General features: G+C 44.9%; 1 protein-coding gene across 2 annotated transcripts in view; it reads right to left on the bottom strand.

Moving 5' to 3' along the window:
• The window catches only part of PTPRG (protein tyrosine phosphatase receptor type G), a 732,636-nt gene that overhangs the window by 116,680 nt on the left and 594,810 nt on the right, over nt 1–21,146 (bottom strand). The gene's annotated exons all lie outside the window — the stretch shown is intronic.

The following is a 21,146-nucleotide window of genomic DNA, read 5'->3' as shown; positions in this document are numbered from 1 at the left end:
GTTGCCTTTTACTAAGTCGCGGATATGTTGCCTTTCAACAAGAGCTTGGTAATACTGTTCTGAATGAAAGGACAGAATCCCACTGTCTCAATGGACTAGAAAATATTGGTTTAGGCTCACGAAGGAGGACGGCCTGGCCTCACTCTAACAGGACCACCTTTTTTTGGGCCACGCTGTGCAGCATGCAGGATCTTAGTTCCCTGACCGGGGATCGAACCACGCCCCCTGCAGTGGGAGCGTACAGTCTTCACCACTGGACAGCCTGCCGGGGCGGGGGTGGGGAATTCTGTAACTGAGGGGCCTCCAAAGAGCCACACTTGTCTGAGGCTACACGTGGGAGCACTGGGCCGGAGGCTTGGAGGCTGAGGCTCGCCCATCTCGGCTTAAGGGAAGAGCAGGTGGAAAAGAAAATTCCCCTCTGCTCTTCACTTCCCTGAGAGGGTGGATTTTTCCGGGCCAGATTTGGAGGAAGCATTTGCAGATTACAAGGAGGACCTAGGACAGGGGTTGGCACACTTGTTCTGTAAAGGGCAGGACAGTAAGTGTGCTTGGCTTTGCCGGCCATATGGTCTCTGTCACAGCTACGCAGCTCTGCCTATGAAGCACAGAAGCAGCTGAGGTCATCCGGACATGATGGGCGTGGCTCTGCTGCCATGAAACTGGCTATGGACCCTGCGTTGCCATTTCATACCATTTCCATGTGTCATGAAACTTTCTTCTTTTCATTTTTTTCAACTTTTTAACATAGAAACACCACTCTCAGCTCCTGGCTGTACAGGAGGTGCTGGTGGGAGAGTTTTGGCCTGTGGATCAGTGGTTTGGTGATTCCAGACGTAGGAGCTAAAGGGAGGCCAAGCCTTTGTTTGAAACACGTTTACCGACTGCCTTTGTGTTGTTTGTGCCGTATTCTGCCCCTCACACAGCCTGAGAGGCTCCCTCCCCTGCAGAGCTGAGATCTTCCTGCGCTCAGTACTATGTGGCGTGACACTGCTGACCTCATGGACTGTCTGTAATGGGCAATCACACTCCCCTACTACAATGTAAGCTCCACGAGGCTGCACACTTTCTGTCTTGTTTGCTACACTGTCCTCGGTACTAAGTCAGAGCCTAGCACACCGTGGGCTCCCTGTAAATTTGGGCTGAACGAACGGCGCACTGAGTGGACGGAATCGACCCCTTGGCCTTGCCCCGGCCCACAGGTCCCATGTGACGTGACCCCTTCCACATCTCTGACCTCACCGACTCCTCTGTGGCCAGCCCACACCCAGTCTCCCTGAAGCTCTGGCTTCCCCGCCGAGGTCTCCCCTGTGCTCCCCGGGCCCCTCGGCCCCCTCCCTCAACGTGCTCATCATGCCCCTGGGGGAGGTGAGATGACCAGACACCCCCCAAAGAACTCGGGCCTTGTGCTTCCAAACTTTGCCGGCCTTTTCAGGGATGCACACCCTTCTTTCCAACAAAACCTCCCCCCAGATTCCAAGTATCACAGACAAAAGCAGCACTGTGGTACATCACAGAAGGGACAGTTTAGAAGAGCTCGTATAATAAAAGGTGGGCTTTGGAGCCAGACTCACATGGAGCCTTGTGTTCTCATCTGTAAAATGGGTGGCTAGTACCAGGTAATAATAACCTCCTCACAGAGCTGGGGTCACGATCACAGAGAATGCTGTGGGTCAACCAGAATCTGAGGGCCTGACGCCCAGGGGCACACGCAGGGGACAAGCTGCCAGGCCCACACAGTGTTTGAAAACATATAAAGCTGGCATTTTAAACTGGGCCTGCAACCACACACGGCAGTGGTTTCCTGGGCGGCAGTGCAGGCCCCCTTCAGACAGGTGTGTGTGCTCACATCTGCCGCAGTCCCCGCCCCTCCCCACTGCCTTCACCCACAGCTGCCTGGCCCCCAAGGCCAGGTGAGTTTCCCACTGATCTAAAACAAGCACCAGGAGCCCGGCCTTAGGCGGAGAACAGGTGCCCAACACCCCTGACAAATGGCCATTGCAAATGCACCTAACACAGGGAGTTGGCCAATCGTCTGGAGACATCCTTCTGCGCAAAATCAAAGCCTTTTAACCATGAGAGAGGTGCCACACCTGGCTCTCTAAACAAACGTCCCCCGTGAGGGGCTCCTGACGTCAGCCTCCCCTTCTGGGGGCCTGATTACCTTCTCACTGGTGTCTGATTGCATTTCACAGGCATCTCGGACGATGCCCTACCAGCTCTGAGAATTCCTGCCCCCATTCTGAACCGCCTGTAATTAGGACCCCAGCCTTCGTTAAATTACGAAGAGGCTTCTAGCAGAGCACCCAAGGTCCACTGATTCTCAATCAACGTCAAGGATATTTTCTCAGTGGTTCCACGAGTAAATGAGAGACTCCCCTACCCCCAATCCTCTTCCTTTGGGCCGTCTGAGATAAACTAACGGGACCCTTTCTCTGTGAAAGTTAGTGTAACTTCCAAGCGCCTTCAACGATTTGGATTTGAAGTCCTCCCTGGGGTCTCCTCCCACCACTGGACCCCTCCAAGTTTCACACGTAAGGCAACGGGCCAATCATTGATCAGGCGTCAGATGAACAGCATTGCTCAAACACACCGATTCAGCGCCATCCGCCTCTTACGGAGCTCGTCAACAGACAGGAAACGGCTGCCTCCTGCGGGGTGGGGTGCGGTGACGTCATACACCAGCCCAGCGGAGGACCACAGGGGAGACAGATGCCGCCCACCAGGGACCCGCCTGCCTGGCAGGGAAGCAGGAGCAACGTCTCCTCTTCAGCAGAAGGGAACCTCTCAGCTGAACAAAGCCACCAGCCTAGACTCAGACAGCTCAAACGCCTATCATTTCTTTTCTTTTCTTTTTTTTTTTTTTATTGCGGTACGCGGGCCTCTCACTGCTGTGGCCTCTCCCGCTGCGGAGCACAGGCTCCGGCACAAACCCGTGTCCCCTGCATCGGCAGGCGGACTCCCAACCACTGCGCCACCAGGGAAGCCCGCCTGTCATTTCTTTATGGCCTTTAGGGGAAATTTCCAAAGACATGGTCTCAGGGAAGGATTTCTCTTTCTGAAGGGCTGTATCCAAAATGTCTAGGTAAACACAAAACCCCCAAAGCCAATCGCGTAGGACTTCAAACCTGGCACCTTGGGGCTCCGGGGTGTCATCTTCCCCGCTCCATGCCCGAGAGCTCACGAAAGGGAAACTGCATGGGCGAAGCTGCCGGAACCGGATCAAAGCCGGAGCCCAGCTCTGGCATTTTGGGGATTTACAACACCCGAACTCTCTCTACTTGGAGTTGCCAAGCACACGCCACGGGCCAGGCTCCGTGTCTTCCTCTCAGACGGTCCACAAGGGCACCCTCTCCCCTAAAGATGAAAGAAGACACTGGGTCCAGAGAGACCAAGTCACTGGGCTGGGCCGAGGACCCTGGGTGGGAGGAGGGCTGGGAACTGGAACGCAGCCTGTAGTAGAGGGGACGGGGGTGCAGCACCACATACGTTCTAGCCACAAACACCTCCCACATCTATCTTCCTATCTGCAGGACGGCAATGAAGAGGTCAGGAGGGTAACTCAAAAGTGCTTAAGAGGTGAAAACTGTCCCACGCAGACACAATGCATCACTACTATGGCTCAGGTCTGTGTATCTTCCCTGGTTAACAATACTTGGCACAAAAAGCTTCCTTCCCACTCCCTCTGCCTTCCTGGTTTTCTTTGTTCGCAATGACAGATGAGAGTGTGGGTCTCTTGACAATTTCCAGAGCAGCCTCCAATTCCTTCGAGGCCTTCGAAAACTGGGCGCAGCCCAAGTAACCATTCTCCCCCATCAGAAATATAGACTAGGGCTTCCCTGGTGGCGCAGTGGTTGAGAATCTGCCTGCCAATGCAGGGGACACGGGTTCAATCCCTGGTCTGGGAAGATCCCACATGCCGCGGAGCAACTAGGCCCGTGAGCCACAACTACTGAGCCTGCGCATCTGGAGCCCATGCTCCACAACAAGAGAGGCCGCGACAGTGAGAGGCCTGCGCACCGCGATGAAGAGTGGCCCCCATTTGTCGCAACTAGAGAAAGCCCTCGCACAGAAACGAAGACCCAACACAGCCATAAACAAATAAATAAATAATAAAAAAAAGAAAAAAAAAAAAAGAAATATAGACTAAGCTCGTGGTCCCTCAAGCCATCACGGGGAGGCTGGAAATAGCTGTGGTGGTGCAGGGTGCAGCACTCCCCCATGGGATTCACCAGATGGCTGAAAGGGCCCACGGCACCAAAAAGGTTAGATACTCCCAGCTGTAAGGATTATGTGACTACATGCTTTTAAGGAAACTATTATAGGAATTCTGTAAAAAGGTTTAATAAACACCCTGACCTAGATTTGAGGGATTGGTTAGGAAAGGCTTACTGAGCACAGTGATGTTTGAACTGATTAGGTGTTTATAAAATGAACAGGAAGGGACTTCCCCGGTGGTGCAGTGGTTAAGAATCCGCCTGCCAATGCAGGGGACACGGGTTCGAGCCCTGGTCCGGGAAGATCCCACATGCCATGGAGCAACTAAGCCCGTGCGCCACAACTACTGAGCCTGCGCTCTAGAGCCCGTGAGCCGCAACTACTGAGCCCATGCACCACAACTACTGAGCCCACATGCCTAGAGCCCGTGTTCCACAACAAGAGGAGGCACCGCAATGAGAAGCCCGTGCACCGCAACAAAGAGTAGCCTCCGCTCGCTGCAACTAGAGAAGAACCGCATGCAGCAACGAAGACCCAACACAGCCACAAATAAAAATAAATAAAATAAATTTATAAAAAGAGAAAATGAGCAGGAAGAAAGGAGGCTTAGATATGGCAGACAGAAAAATGCAAAGGCCCTCAGGCGGGAAAACTGGAAAGAAAACTAGCAAGGCTTGGCAAGCAGAGAATGAGGAGGAAGACGGTTGAGACCAGGTCTCAAAGGAAGTGAAGTGTGTGGAGCTGGGTTCATCCCTGGGCAGCTCTGGCCAGACATTGCTGGAGGACCACCTGCTCATGATGTGGGAGACCCCAAGTTCCCCCAAGCACTAGGGCAACTGCTTTCAAGTTTTAAATCTAAGGTGTCTTAAATAATGCAAGCTCTAACCTGTTATAACAGAAAATATATATATTGGTCTCTGCCCCAGGTTCCCAGCATAGGGCTCCTAAAACCCTTGTAACTTCCGAAGTGATACTAGGAGCATCTTATCCTTTTTTTAAATTTCTTTTAAAACAATCATTCAGTTTATTTAAACTAAAAAACAATCGAAAAAACAGTTCACTCCTTTCTCCCACCCCCACCCCTGTTAGTTGCCTGTATCTATGAGCTCGGTTTTTGTTTTCACATATGAGTGAGATCATATGGTATTTATCTTTCTCTGTCTGACTTAGTTCACTTAGCATGATGCCCACAAAGTCCACCCATGTTGTTGCCAATGGCAAGATTTCATTCTTTTCTATGGCTTAATAATATGCCATTATATAGATACCACATTTTCTTTTCTATGGCTTAATAATATGCCATTATATAGATACCACATTTTCTTTTCTATGGCTTAATAATATGCCATTATATAGATACCACATTTTCTTTTCTATGGCTTAATAATATGCCATTATATAGATACCACATTTTCTTTTCTATGGCTTAATAATATGCCATTATATAGATACCACATTTTCTTTATCCATTCATCTACCAATGAACACTTAGGTTGTTTCCTTATCTTGGGTATTTGTAAATAATGCAATGAACATGCGGATGGACATATCTTTTTCAAGTTAGAGTTTTTGTTTCCTTCAAAGAAGAAAACACATCCGTACACTGGGAGGGTGAACACACCCAACTCAATGGCAACAGAAGCTCCTGTGCTCAGGACCCGCTCAGACCTCGCCCTATGTTTCCCTTCATCCAGCTGTTCATCTGCACCCTGTGTCATATCCTTTAATAAACTGGTAAATGTAAGTAAGTGCTTCCCTGAGTTCTGTGAGCCACTCCAGCAAATTAATCAAACCAGAGGAGGAAATCGTGGGTACCTCCAATTTGTAACCAAATCGGACAGAAGTTACGGGTAATTTGGGGATCTCCTACTTGCGATTGGCATCTGAAGTGGGGGTGGAAGCAGTCTTGTGGGACAGAGGCCAGCGTTGGAATGGAGTTACACTGTAGGACACCCAGCTGGTGTTGCAGAGAACTGCTTGTTGTGCTGAAACCCCTGCCCCCATATCTGGTGACCAGAAGTGAAGGATTCTGTGTAAAAGTAAAGGAGAAACACACAAGAGGTGGAGAACCTACTCAGGAGGGAGAACTAAGTTTCCCTAATACACCTGTGGAGTTCTCTTCTACACCACCCCACAGTATTCCCTCCGCTCCCACGAACAAGCCTTGGTGTGCAATTCCGTTTCTCAGCCAACAACTGAGCGTTAGAAGCTCTGTGGCAACTACCCTGGAAGACAGCAAACTGGAAAACTTTCCTACACTGTGCATATGATGGAGCCACGTGCTCCAAACACAACAGCAGCAGCCAGAGTCCTCCAAGCACGCAGGTTTGACTTTCCCCATTATGTTATCCTGACCTACTTCCCTGGAGTCCATCTCCTATGCGATATCCCTCTGCCACTGAGAGCTAAAGGCCAGGGGCAGTGCCTCTGTCCTGTGCAGGGGAAAGCACTGTTCAGCTTGGCACTCAGGGAGGTGGCGAAGTCCAGAGTGTACATCATCCAAGCCCTACTTGACAACAGCTGCTTCTCAGACACCGGGTGGAAGGCGGGATTCCATGTGCCCCGAAGCCCTTCCCTCCTTTCGAAATTTAACATGCTGTGATCTCCTGCCAAAAGGGCACAGTGGACCTATCCCCCTTTAACTGAGCACAGCATCCTTTCTACATGGTACCTCTGAACTTCTCCTGCAGCCTTGCTCTAGTCATAGGCTCCGACCAAGGGTCTATACCAGAAACAAGGGTGCAGGTGTGCAAATGCCCAGTGCACTTATACTGAAGCTGGACAAGTCTCCTACTTCCCATGGCTGAGATGATGTTATGGCCTCGTTTATCATGAAGGAACACCTGGGTCATGTAGAGTCCTATAGCTGTCCTCAGCACTGAGAGACTTTTCTAAACACCATCCAAGATCTAAGATCCCGTGAGCTATCTTTTTAAGTGATCCCAATGGCCGTATCAAGAGATCAACTAGAATTAAAAAACAAACAGAGATGAACAATACAATAACTGAAATTAAAACTACACTAGAAGGAATCAACAGCTGACTAACTGAGGCAGAAGAACGGATAAGTGACTTGGAAGACAGAATGGTGGAATTCAGTGCTGCAGAACAGAATAAAGAAAAAAGAATGAAAAGAAATGAAGACGGCCTAAGAGACCTCTGGGACAACATTAAACGCAACAACATTCGCATTATAGGGGTCCCAGAAGGAGAAGAGAGAGAGAAAGGACCCCAGAAAATATTTGAAGAGACTGTAGTCGAAAACTTCCCTAACATGGGAAAGGAAATAGCCACCCAAGTCCAGGAAGCGCAGAGAAGTCCCGTACAGGATAAACCCAAGGAGAAACAAGCCGAGACACACAGTAATCAAATTGGCAAAAATGAAAGACAAAGAAAAATTATTAAAAGCAGCAAGGGAAAAACGACAAATAACATACAAGGGAACTCCCATAAGGTTAACTGCTGATTTCTCAGCAGAAACTCTACAAGCCAGAAGGGAGTGGCATGATATACTTAAGGTGATGAAAGGGAAGAACCTACAACCAAGATCACTCTACCTGGCAAGGATCTCATTCAGATTCGATGGAGAAATCAAAAGCTTTACAGACAAGCAAAAGCTCAGAGAATTCAGCAGCACCAAACCAGCTCTACAACAAATGCTAAAGGAACTTCTCTAAGTGGGAAACACAAGAGAAGAAAAGGACCTACAAAAGCAAACCCAAAACAATTAAGAAAATGGTCATAGGAACATACATATTGATAATCACCGTAAAAGTGAATGGATTAAATGCTCCAACCAAGACACAGGCTTGCTGAATGGATACAAAACCAAGACCCATATACATGCTGTCTACAAGAAACACACTTCAGACCTGGGGACACATACAGACGGAAAGTGAGGGGATGGAAAAAGATATTCCACACAAATAGAAATCAAAAGAAAGCTGGAATAGCAATACTCATATCAGATAAAATAAACTTTAAAATAAAATGTTACAAGATCCAAGGAAGGACACTACATAATGATCAAGGGATCAATCCAAGAAGAAGATATAACAATTATAAATATATATGCACCCAACACAGGAGCACCTCAATACATAAGACAACTGCTAACAGCTATAAAAGAGGAAATCAACAGTAACACAGTAATAGTGGGGGACTTTAACACCTCACTTACACCAATGGACAGATCATCCAAAATGAAAATAAATAAGGAAACACAAGCTTTAAATGACACAACAGACCAGATAGATTTAATTGATATTTATAGGACATTCCATCCAAAAACAGCAGATTACACTTTCTTCTCAAGTGCGCATGGAACATTCTCCAGGATAGATCACATCTTGGGTCACAAATCAAGCCTCAGTAAATTTAATAAAACTGAAATCATATCAAGCATCTTTTCTGACCACAACGCTATGAGATTAGAAATGAACTACAGGGAAAGAAATGTTAAAAACACAAACACATGGAGGCCAAACAATATGTTACTCAATAACCAAGAGATCCCTGAAGAAACCAAAGAGGAAATCAAAAAATACCTAGAGACAAATGACAATGAAAACACGATGATCCAAAACCTATGGGATGCAGCAAAAGCAGTTCTAAGAGGGAAGTTTATAGCTATACAAGCTTACCTCAAGAAACAAGAAAAATCTCAAACAATCTAACCTTACACCTAAAGGAACTAGAGAAAGAAGAACAAACAAAACCCAAAGATAGCAGAAGGAAAGAAATCGTAAAGATCAGAGCAGAAATAAATGAAATAGAAACAAAGAAAACAATAGCAAAGATCAATAAAACTAAAAGCTGGTTCTTTGCGAAGATAAACAAAATTCATAAACCATTAGCCAGACTCATCAAGAAAAAGAGGGAGAGGACTCAAATCAATAAAATTAGAAATGAAAAAGGAGAAGTTACAACAGACACCGCAGAAATACAAAGCATCCTAAGAGACTACTACAAGCAACTCTATGCAATATAAATTGGACAACCTGGAAGAAATGGACAAATTCTTAGAAAAGTATAACCTTCCAAGACTGAACCAGGAAGAAATAGAAAATATGAACAGACCAATCACAAGTAATGAAATTGAAACTGGGATTAAAAATCTTCCAACAAACAAAAGTCCAGGACCAGATGGCTTCACAGGTGAATTCTATCAAACATTTAGAGAAGAGTTAACACCCATCCTTCCCAAACTCTTCCAAAAAACTGCAGAGGAAAGAACACTCCCACACTCATTCTATGAGGCCACCATCACCCTGATACCAAAACCAAACAAAGATACTACAAAAAAAGAAAATTACAGGCCAATATCACTCATGAATATAGAGGCAAAAATCCTCAACAAAATTCTAGCAAACAGAATCCAACAACAAATTAAAAGGATCATACACCATGATCAAGTGGGATTTATCCCAGGGATGCAAGGATTCTTCAATATACGCAAATCAATCAATGTGATACACCATATTAACAAATTGAAGGGGAAAAACCATATGATCATCTCAATAGATGTAGAGAAAGCTTTCAACAAAATTCAACACCCATTTATGATAAAAACTCTCCAGAGAGTGGGCATAGAGGTAACCTACCTCAACATAATAAAGGCCATATATGACAACCCACAGCAAACATCATTCTCAATGGTGAAAAACTGAAAGCATTTCCTCTAAGATCAGGAACAAGACAATGATGTCCACTCTCACCACTATTATTCAACATAGTTTTGGAAGTCCTAGCCATGGCAATCAGAGAAGAAAAAGAAATAAAAGGAATACAAATTGGAAAAGAAGAAGTAACACTGTGTCTGACTGCAGATGACATGATACTATACATAGAGAATCCTAAAAATGTCACCAGAAATCTACTACAGCTAATCAATGAATTTGGTAAAGTTGCAGGATACAAAATTAATGCACAGAAATCTCTTGCATTTCTATACACTAATGATGAAAAATCTGAAAGAGAAATTAAGGAAACACTCCCATTTACCATTGCAACAAAAAGAATAAAATAACTAGGTATAAACCTATCTAGGGAGACAAAAGACCTGTATGCAGAAAACTATAAGACACTGATGAAAGAAATTAAAGATGATACCAACAGATGGAGAGATATACCATGTTCTTGGATTGGAAGAATCAACATTGTGAAAATGACTATACTACCCAAAGCAATCTACAGCTTCAATGCAATCCCTATCAAATTACCAATGGCATTTTTTACGGAACTAGAACAAAAAATCTTAAAATTTGTATGCAGACACAAAAGATCCCAAATAACCAAAGCAGTCTTGAGGGAAAAAACAGAACTGGAGGAATCAGGTTCCCGGACTTCAGACTACACTACAAAGCTACAGTAATCAAGACAGTATGGTACTAGCACAAAAAAAGAAATATAGATCAATGGAACAGGATAGAAAGCCCAGAGATAAACCCACGCATCTATGGTCAACTAATCTATGACAATGGAGGCAAGGATATACCATGGAGAAAAGACAGTCTCTTCAATAAGTGGTGCTGGGAAAACTGGACAGCTACATGTAAAAGAATGAAATTAGAACACTCCCTAACACCATCCACAAAAATAAACTCAAAATGGATTAAAGACCTAAATGTAGGACTGGACACTATAAAACTCTCAGAGGAAAACATAGCAAGAACACTCTTTGACACAAATCACAGCAAGATCTTTATTGATCCACCTCCTAAAGTAATGGAAATAAAAACAAAAATAAACACATGGGACCTAATGAAACTTAAAAGCTTTTGCACAGCAAAGGAAACCATAAACAAGACGAAAAGACAACCCTCAGAATGGAAGAAAATATTTGTAAACGAATCAACGGACAAAGGATTAATCTCCAAAACATATAAACAGCTCATACAACCCAAACCAAAAATGGGCAGAAGACCTAAATAGACATTTGTCCAAAGAAGACATACAGATGGCCAAGAAGCACATGAAAAGCTGCTCAAGATCACTAATTATTAGAGAAGTGCAAATCAAAACTACAATGAGGTATCACCTCACACCAGTTAGAATGGGCATCATCAGAATATCTACAAACAGTAAATGCTGGACAGGGTGTGGAGAAAAGGGAACCCTCTTGTACTGTTGGTGGGAATGTAAATTGATACAGCTACTACGGAGAACAGTATGGAGGTTCCTTAAAAAACTAAAAATAGAATTACCATATGATCCAGCAATCCCACTACTGGGCTATACCCAGAGAAAACCATAATTCAAAAAGACACATGCACCCCAATGTTCACTGCACCACTATTTATAGTAGCCAGGTCATGGAAGCAACCTAGATGCCCATCGACAGATGAATGGATGAAGAAGATGTGGTACATATATAAAATGGAATATTACTCAGCCATAAAAAGGAAGGAAATTAGGTCATTTGTTGAGACGTGGATGGATCTAGAGACTGTCATACAGAGTGAAGTAAGTAAGAAAGGGAAAAACAAATATCGTATATTAACGCATATATGTGGAACCTAGAAAAATGGTACAGATGAACCAGTTTTCAGGGCAGAAACTGAGACACAGATGTAGAGGACAAAGTTATGGACACCAAGGGGGGAAAGTGGCAGTGGGGGGTGGGATGAGTCGGGCGATTGGGGTTGACATGTATACACTAATGTGTATAAAATTGATGACTGATAAGAACCTGCCGTATAAAAAAAAAAGTGATTAAATGTTAAAAAAAAAAAAAGAGAGAGATCAACTAGTGACCCACACTGATGGGCTTGGCCAGGCTTTTATTTAAATTCTTGATTCTAGATGACTGTGACTCAATAGGCCAAGATGCCCGCCTCCTTTGTTTCAATTTGGTCCTTAAAATAATTTCTCTCTTAGAATTAGGTATCACTTAGGGACCCACTATATTTAAAAGGAGCGTTCTCCTTTTAATGTCTCCGACATCACCTTGCTAGCTTTGAATTTCTGATTCTTCCTTGGTACCTGCCTCTCTTACTTGTTCTGGTTCAGGGAGGCCATTGGACGAGCTCCATTGTTTAAATGCCAACGTTGTTTCAACCCCTAGATGTGGCACCTGGGTCATTTGGTAAGGATGGCCCTCTCTGGCATGGTTCCAGGATCTTCCACACCCGGGGACTGGCCTCAAGCAGCGCCTCTGAGGCTTGGTCAAGAGGACCCAAGAGATCAGGGAGCCTGCCACTTAAATTGGAGAGACCAGGCTGCGAATAAGCAGCGCCCCTAGTGGGCCTCAGTGGGAAATCACCTGTGCAGCACTTGGGAGGGACGGAGCCACCCTGGCCTCCTGGCCACCCCAGGCATACGGATCCTTATGCTCTGAGGAACTGGGCTTCTAGCTGGCTGGTGAAGACCAACAGTTTGAGATGCTCAGTGCACTCCTCATGGAGAAGGCCTCCTCTCTTCCCGGAAGCCTTTGCATTGAAACCAGGGGGCTCTGTGCACTTGATAGATGATACCTGTTAGCCCCTAGTGTCAGATGTACAGACGGCACCTTGTCTACACAGGCACAGATTTGACATGGGACAGCTCAGACACTCATTTCGGTCCAAGCCAGTGCTTTGGAATCACAAAACCAGTCCAGAGCGGGCCCAGGAGAGAAGCGAGCAACTGTGATGACCCCCGGCTGTGCTTAGAAGAGAAAAAGATGACCCCAGAGGCCTCATCATGGTCTCCCCCTCTGTGCCTTTACACACGGTCTCAAGGACTGGGGAGGTCACAACACTGCTTGCACCCGAGAAAGCCAAGGGTTCGGCCCATGTTCCTTGAACCTGAAGAAAAACTACCTCGACCAGCCTGTGTTGGTTTACAGAAGAATCGGTGGGAAGAATGGAGAAGATAAATTGTCTGCCTCCCAGCCACCGTGATTCCTATGACCCTGAGGACAGGGAGATGCAGGCAAGCATCTCGGAGCTTCCCGCTCCATGGGCCGTGAACATACACTGGCGACAGAAAGGGGAAGTGTGTCCCTCTGGGAGGAGGGATGCTGGTGGCCTTTAGTAATCTCCAGATTGCAGTTCATAAGCACCACGGTGCTCACACAAACAAACCCAGTGTCAGGGAAGATTTTCCTGGAGAGCAGAGCAAAGCTGAAGCCATAGGAGGGTGCCTAAGTCGGCCCTGAAGATCAAACTCTGCCTACCTGCCTGGAGACAGAGGATTAAGTAATTAGGTGATATTTATAAAGTGTGAAAACAACAGGCGGGCCCCGGCATCTGTTAACAATATCAGCTCAACGGGCCCCAAGCCATAACGTGGTTCTGCCTGGGAGCCTCCTGACAACAGTGCCTGCCTCTTTCAGTGCTTCTCTTTCTCTGCTTTTAGGAGTGGTGGAGTGGTTGGGAAACGTGGCTGTTCCTTGGGACAGAGAGGAAAGCCCTCGCTCTATGGTGCTTTGATACCAACACTTCCATCCAAGTGGCTTATGGTCAAATGGATTTGGAAGATGGCTTCCCAAATCCTAGGAGCCTCTCTGATTTCAGGTACTGGGAGTGGTGTGGAATCCTACTCCAAATGCTCCTCCGATTAGAGCACCTAGCCTGGGCTAGATCATAAATGCCTCAACTGTGCCAACTCTTGTAGCAAGAATCTTTTTTACTCCTGGCCACCTGGCATGTGTGGGTTAGCTTCATCCACCCACCCATCCATCCATCCATCCATCCATCATCATTCCCTCCAGTCCAATATTTGCTAAGGCGCCAACAGTGAGCATTGTACCCTCTCTCCAACAAAGAAAAGAAAAAAAAAAAAAAAACAGTTTTACCCTTTATGAGCTTACAAGGTAGTGGGAGAGTTAGGTATTAGGAAAAAAAAAATACATAAATGAATGTAAAATTCCAACGCTGAGAATGCTACAAAAGAAAGGTAGTGGTGCCCCGACAGTGTCTGGGCCAAGGCAGCCAGGAAACTTCATGGGGAAGGACCACTGAGTTGAGCCTTGAAGGCTGACAAGGGATGGATGACGCACAGCGGTGAGGCTGGGGCCTTCCAGGGAAGAGGCTGCTGGAACTGCAGTGCGGCTGGTGGACTGAGGTGCAGGATACGAAGGCGGGCTTGGGGAGGGGGACAGGACATGTGGACCATGCTATGGGCCGTGGGATTCACTGGAAAGGTTTTAACTATTTCAGACAATCTGGCTTCGCATTTCCACCAGGAAGAGAATGTGGTCCCCTCGTTTTGAAATGTGTTCTCCAGTGATCATGTCACATGTAATAGGTTGTCCTGAAAGCCAGTGCTGACCTACAGACAAGGAAGTACGATTATTTGCGGAGTACTTTCCATGTCCCGGGCTCTGTACTATTTGTTCTCTATACTGGCTCACTTAAAGGGCCACAAGCCAAGGAAGGGGATGTGATTATTAGCTCCATTTTACAGAAAGGAAACTGAGGCTTAGATATGAACTAGAGCACAGATGTGCAGAAGTAAATGACTGGCGTGGAATTTGAGTCCAGGTTTGCTTGACTCCAAAGTCTAGATTCTTACCCCTTGCCCCTTATATTGTCTCCCCGTTCATTCATTTAATGAACAATGACTGTATACCTACTATATTTTAGGTACTGTGTTAGGTCCTGTTGATTCAAGGATGCACAATATCTTTAGCCTAGGAGGCCCCAACATCCACATTAAGTGGGCGCACTGACCCTCCCAGGGACTAACCCTGTGAGCAAGACCTCAGTAACCTCTGCCCCGAGGACCCAAGATAACCTGCCAAAAGCAAGCCAAGCAGATAAAGACAGAGACCAGTGATTCCTTTCAGGAAGATAAACTTGATCTTTAGGAAGAGCACCCAATTGCGTCAAGGACTTTTACAGTGCCTTCATTCACAGAAAGATAATAATAAAACCGTGTCGCTCAAGCCACCTGATGACATTTAAAACAGAGACCACCTCTTGTGGATTCATACGGAAGCGGGCAGTCCCTTGGAAAATAGAAAGAATGCTGTGTTTGGACAGAAGAGGATCTCAGTTGACGTCTCAGCTCTACCATTTCCTGGCTGACAGGCTCTGGTTGACCGACCACCTGTTCTCTCTGAATCTCAGACCACTCATCTGTTAAAGAGAAACAGTAACACTGCATTTCTCTCTCTGCTCACCCCCACCCATCCTCCATCCAAAGTGTTAGTAAATCTCAGAGGCTCTGTTACAAAATCCATCCCCGACGGATCACTTCTACGTCCACCAGGATCACCCTCATCCAGCCACTGTCATCCTGCCAGGAATATTTCCATCAGCCTCCTGCGGGTCTTACAGATTCCACCCCAGGTCCTCTGCAAACATTCTTCACGTAACAGTCAGAGTGACGGGTCTAAAACCCTGTTCAGATGGTCCTATAGCCCTGCTTAGGCTCCTCCAAAGGCCACTGTCATAAGAACACAGTCTAACGCCTTACCAAGAAAAGTCTTCTGAGACTTCACTCTTGCGGGTTCCCATGCCTCAGGGCCTTTGCAGAAGGACCGTTCCCTCTCCGAAGTTTGCAGGGCTGGCTCCTTACCCAGACCAACCCACCCTCTCCAGAGAAGCTCTCTTTCCCTTGGCCTCACCATGTCTGCCACTCTTAGCAAACCACCGGATTTGATCTGCAGAACAACACTGAAGAGCTTAATCACTGACCGCTTTCTTTCTTTCTTCCCCCTAAAACTTAAGCTCCGTAAGAGACTCTTCTCCCTTGTTCAGCTTTATTTCTAGTGCCTAAAACTTGTTCATAGTAGATGCTCAACAAATATTTGACAAATGGAAAGTGCATCCTGGCAGAGGTTGTTCTGAGGATTAAATAAACCGTATATGCACGGAAAAGGCTAGCCTAGCACCTGGCCCATGAAAACCCCTATGTAGCCTTTTTAAGCATAGGTGTACCAGGCACAGCTCCTAGAGAAAGCGCTTCAGTGTAGATGAAGATGCCTGACACGGGAAAAGAAATTCACTGGCTAGAAAACATGAGCCCAAAGTAGTTAATGCTATGTTAAATGTCTATGAAATATCAACTTTATGTCAACCAATCAAAGGCAACTTACACCAACTCTCTATCTATTTACATAAAATTAGTCATCACGGGATATCTGAGCCTGTAAAAATGTTTGATAGAACATGGCATGCCCTTTAAAAGCATGAGCACCCAGGATGTTGGAGAGTCTTACAAAAAGACAGCCCTACTTTTTGCTTGCTTTCTTAATCACTCCCAAGGTTAAAAATTAATAGCTAGTAATAGTTATTTTTAAAAGGAGGAGGTCAAAACCACTCCATGGCGGCTGCATTAAAAATGTGATTTCCTTAGCACTTTTCTGTGTTGGAAGTTACTAAAAGTACCAAGCTAACTTTCTGGAAGAGTTTCTGGGAGGGCAGCTGCCTATAAAGGAATTAAATGTTCCATATCAGAGGTTCTTTTATTAAGATAAAGTAATTCAAGCTCGTTAATGTGGTGAGTGAACATGATTAAACTGAAAATAGAACAACATTAATATTTTATCCCAAAATAGCAGAAAACCATGATTTCAATGTCAAACTCCTTTTAAAAGCAATCGTGGATTTACTTCTTTGTTTGCTAATTTGGGTGGAAAATGTGATGGTCTTTCTCGATGTGTTCTGATTTAAAATAGGCTAGTTATTTAGGCATTCTCACACACTGGTACATGCCCTTAAAAACTGCTTTTAACCAAGACAGGAAGCAATCTTTAGCACTGAAAATGCAACTAACAAAGAGATCCGTCCATCAGCAAAAACAAAAACCATTCTCAAAAACCACGGCGTTGGCTTAGGGGACTGGAGAGGACAAACGCCACCACTGTCCTCTTCATTTCCTTTGCTTTTATTACATTATACAGTGTCACTTTAATTAAGCCATCAAATCAAATTATCAGATCAAGTGGTTTTGATTCCACTGTGGTTTGAACAGGTTTTGTTAAATTAATAAACCATATGTTTCATGTTGTTGGAAGGGAAGTTATTTTTCTCTGTTCACTGTTCCAAAAGTCTTCACAATAGACAGTATTCAGCACTTAATCACCGAAATGCTCTTCCATGTGCCCGGGATGTGTTGCAGAATAACTAAAATGACAGCGCATTAAATCCCAAAGTCTGTCTAAGTTATTTACCGACAAAGGGCAGAGTGGTGAATTGGATGTCCCTCGAACAATGTACCAAGCCTAAATATTGTTTCCATTTACTGGAAACTAAAGCTTTATATTTTTTTACGGATGACATCCATTATAAATCTTTCTTCGGCAACAATACAATATTAAGGTGACTTTTCCCCCTTTCTTTTGGTGTCGTACGTGGCGATGCATCTCATGCTTGGAACTGAATGGCTTGATTCTGTTTTCTCTATTCTAGTATGTCTGATCATCCTGACAGAAGGGCAGGGTGGGGGCACATCAACTCAAGCACCCCCCGCTGTGCTGCTCAATGAACACTAGTCAGTGATCACAGCCAGGGAACCACGGAAGTGGGGCTCAGTCTACAGAGGCTCCACTTATACTTCTGGAGTGGAAGATGAAGTGGTCTTAAGGTGGATTGGTCAGTGAATGGTTACCAAGTTAATAAACCTCTAATTGGTCCTAGGATCTTGTAGTGTCATGGAAAAGCAGAACCGACCGATGGACACTTCCACAGTCACGGCCGCTGTGAAAATACCTTCAAACAAGCCTCAGATGGGGTTCCACCATCTTAATTTGAGCCATTCCCTAGAGCAGGGGTCAGTACACTATGGTCCCCAGGCTAAATCTGGACTGCCCCCTATTTTTACAAATAAAGTTTTATTAGAAGACATTTTCTATACCTACTTATTTATATACTGTCTACGGCTGCCTTCACGCTACAGTGGCAGAGCTGAGTAGTTGCAACAAGAGATCACATGACCCAATACCTGGTCCTCAGCCAGAAAAGCTTACTGATGCCTGCCCTACATAATTAATTCATTCTTCTTTCTTCTGTGACAACAGCCCAATAAATGCACAGCTCTATGCTCAACATCTTAGGCACCAAAAGCTTCCAATAATGATCAGCTAGAGAATGCCAATCAGACAGGGTTTGTTCTTTTTGAATCACCTGAAGATGACAGAATACCACCCTTCCTTTTCTAATATCTTCTTTGCATATGCCTGGAGAAGAGAAAGGGACTCTTCTTTTATACTGGCTCTTTTCTACTCAGATCTCAAAGGTCAATCATCTAAGCACACCGGGCTTCCTGATGACTGCCAGCATCTGTGGCTGGCTTTCAGCCTTTGGTGCCATGGAATGACCTGAATTTTCCTGGGGAATACAAGGAGGAGCATTTGGTCCCATGGACCATGGTTTTATGAAATTTAAAACAAATACGAACATCATTTAAAAACAAATAGGGACATCATTAGTCATTAGGGAAGTGCACATCAAAACTACAAAGAGATACTATTTCGTACCTAGTAGGATGGCTAAAATAAAAGAGATGTGTAACAAGTGTTGGCGAGGATATGGAGAAATCAGAACCCTCCGATGATGCCGATGGGAACGTACACTGGTACAGCTGCTTTGGGAAAAGTCTGGCAGTTCTTAAAAAATGTAAACAAAGAGTTGCCCTATGTCTCAGCAATTCTACTCCTGGGTTTATAGCCACGAGAAATGAAAACACATGTCCACACAAAAATGTGAACACGAACGTTCACAGCAGCAATATTCGTAAGAGCCAGAAACTGGAATCTATCGATTGATAAACGGATAAACAAAATGCGGTCTATCCATACAATGATATCTTATTTGGCCATAAAATGGCATGGAATTCGATACATGCTTAAATGTGGATGAACCTTGAGAAGATGATGCTAAAGGAAAGAAGCCAGAGACAAAAAGCCATATATTGTACAATTCCATTTATATGAAATCTCCACAAGAGGCAAATCCGTAGAGACAGAAAGTACGTTAGTGGTTGCCTAGAGCTGGGAAAGAAGGAGCGACAGGAGAAAGAGGAGTGACTGCTCATGAGGCTGGAATTTCTTTTGGGGGGTGACAAAAATGTTCTGAAGTGGGTAGTAGTGATGAGTACACACTTTTGTGAATATAAAAACCACTGAAGTGGACACTCTAAAAGAATGGACTTTATGGTATGTGAATTAAATCTCAATAAAGCTGTTATGGAAAAAAACAAATAGGGATACTATTTAGCAATAAAAAGAAACGAGCTACTGATCCATGCTACAGCATGTATAAATCTTAAAATCCTCTGTCAAGTGGAAGACAAAATCAGAGGTGGCCTGGAACTGAGGTTAGGAGAAAGAACTGATTGCAGGTGGGTGTGAAGGAACTTATTGGGATGATGAAAGTGTTTCTAAAAGTGGATGTGGTGATGGCTGTACAACTACAAATTTATTGAAAATTATTCAATTGTACATTCACAACAACTGAACTTTACGGTATGTAAATGAGGCCTTTAAAAAATGTTAAAAAAATAGAAAACGATCTTACACTGCTGGCAGAAGTGTAAAGCGGTCCATATAGTCATGTTGGGAAACAGTTCAGCAGTATCTAACCAGATCTGAAAATATGTGTGTCCTCTAGGCTGTAGTCATTTTGCTGCTGGGTGCATACCCAACGGAGATATGTCCACATACTCATTAAGAGCCATATTCAAGAACTTTCATGATTACCAAAACATGGAAATAATCCATATATTCATGTATACTGAAATGGATAAATAAATTCAGGTGCTGGCATACAATGAAATTCAACCGTAAGAAAGAACAAACTACAACTGCGTGTAATAGCATAGATAACTCTCCAAGCCCGTGTAAAGCAAAAGAAGCGAGACACAAAAGAGGACTTACAGACTGAGTCCATTTATATGAAATTGACCAGGAGGCAAGGCTAATTCATGGTCACAGTCACCCCTGGGAAAGGATAGTGTCTAGGAGTGAAGGAAAGAAAGTGCTTCTGGGAAGCAAGTGATATCAGTTTCTTGATCTGGGTGTTTGTTACTCAAGTATATTCAGTTTGTGAAAATTAATCAAGTTGTGTGCGTATTAAGCGTGCACTTTTCTGTATGTGACACTCCAATAGGAGGTTTAAAAAAGAAAGAGGAGTGCATCTACATCTCTCTCTGTGTCTAGAAAGAGCACAAAACATTTTAGTATCCACCCATCTTAAGAGTCAGCAATGGACACACCATGATCATTGTAACCTTGTAAAATGAAGAACCGATTCTCTCTATCTAAGGATGGGTCCATGGCTCTGCTCAAATTCAGAGAAAGCCCATTCAGTGGAAGATCCTGGCCACTCTGACAACTTAATGCAATGAAAACCAGTATCCTCTCCAACTTCCTTAGGTAAGAAGGGCTATGCATCCTCTCTGTACGACTGATGTATCATATGTTCAGTCCACTTATTAGGAAAGAACTTTGTAATTGTCGTAACGTCAGCAATCCTGAGCTACCAGATATTATACTCACTCGTGATATAAATTCCTCATCTGGGACTTCCCTGGTGGCACAGTGGTTAAGAATCCGCCTGCCAATGCAGGGGACACGGATTCGATCCCTGGTCTGGGAAGGTCCCACAACTAAGCCCGTGTGCCACAACTACTGAAGCCCGTGCACCTAGAGCCTGTGAGCCACAACTACTGAGCCCACGTGCCACAACTACCGAAGCCTGTGAGCCAAACAAGAGAAGCCACCGCAATGAGAAGCCTGCGTGCTGCAACGAAGAGTAGCCCCCGCTCGCCACAGCAACAAAGACCCAATGCAGCCCAAAATAAAATAAATTAAAAAAAAAAAAAAAGAGGCCATGTGATGTCTGGCGCGGGTGGAGAGCTGGAGGGAGACTTCTTGGCTGGTATGGAAGTTAGTAAGAAAGCTGCAGATTGGGGTGTTGGGAGCAAGTCTGAGGTCCTGATGTTTGAGCTCAGAGACAAACACCTGATCACGACAGGGAAACAGTTAAAAGGTAAGACACCAA

The sequence above is a fragment of the Grampus griseus genome, assembly GCF_964374135.1.
Source record: "Grampus griseus genome assembly, chromosome: 10".
Classification (NCBI taxonomy): Eukaryota; Metazoa; Chordata; class Mammalia; order Artiodactyla; family Delphinidae; genus Grampus; species Grampus griseus.
The sequence above is the reverse complement of the archived record's forward strand: the minus strand, read 5'-3'. Positions and strand labels throughout refer to the sequence as shown.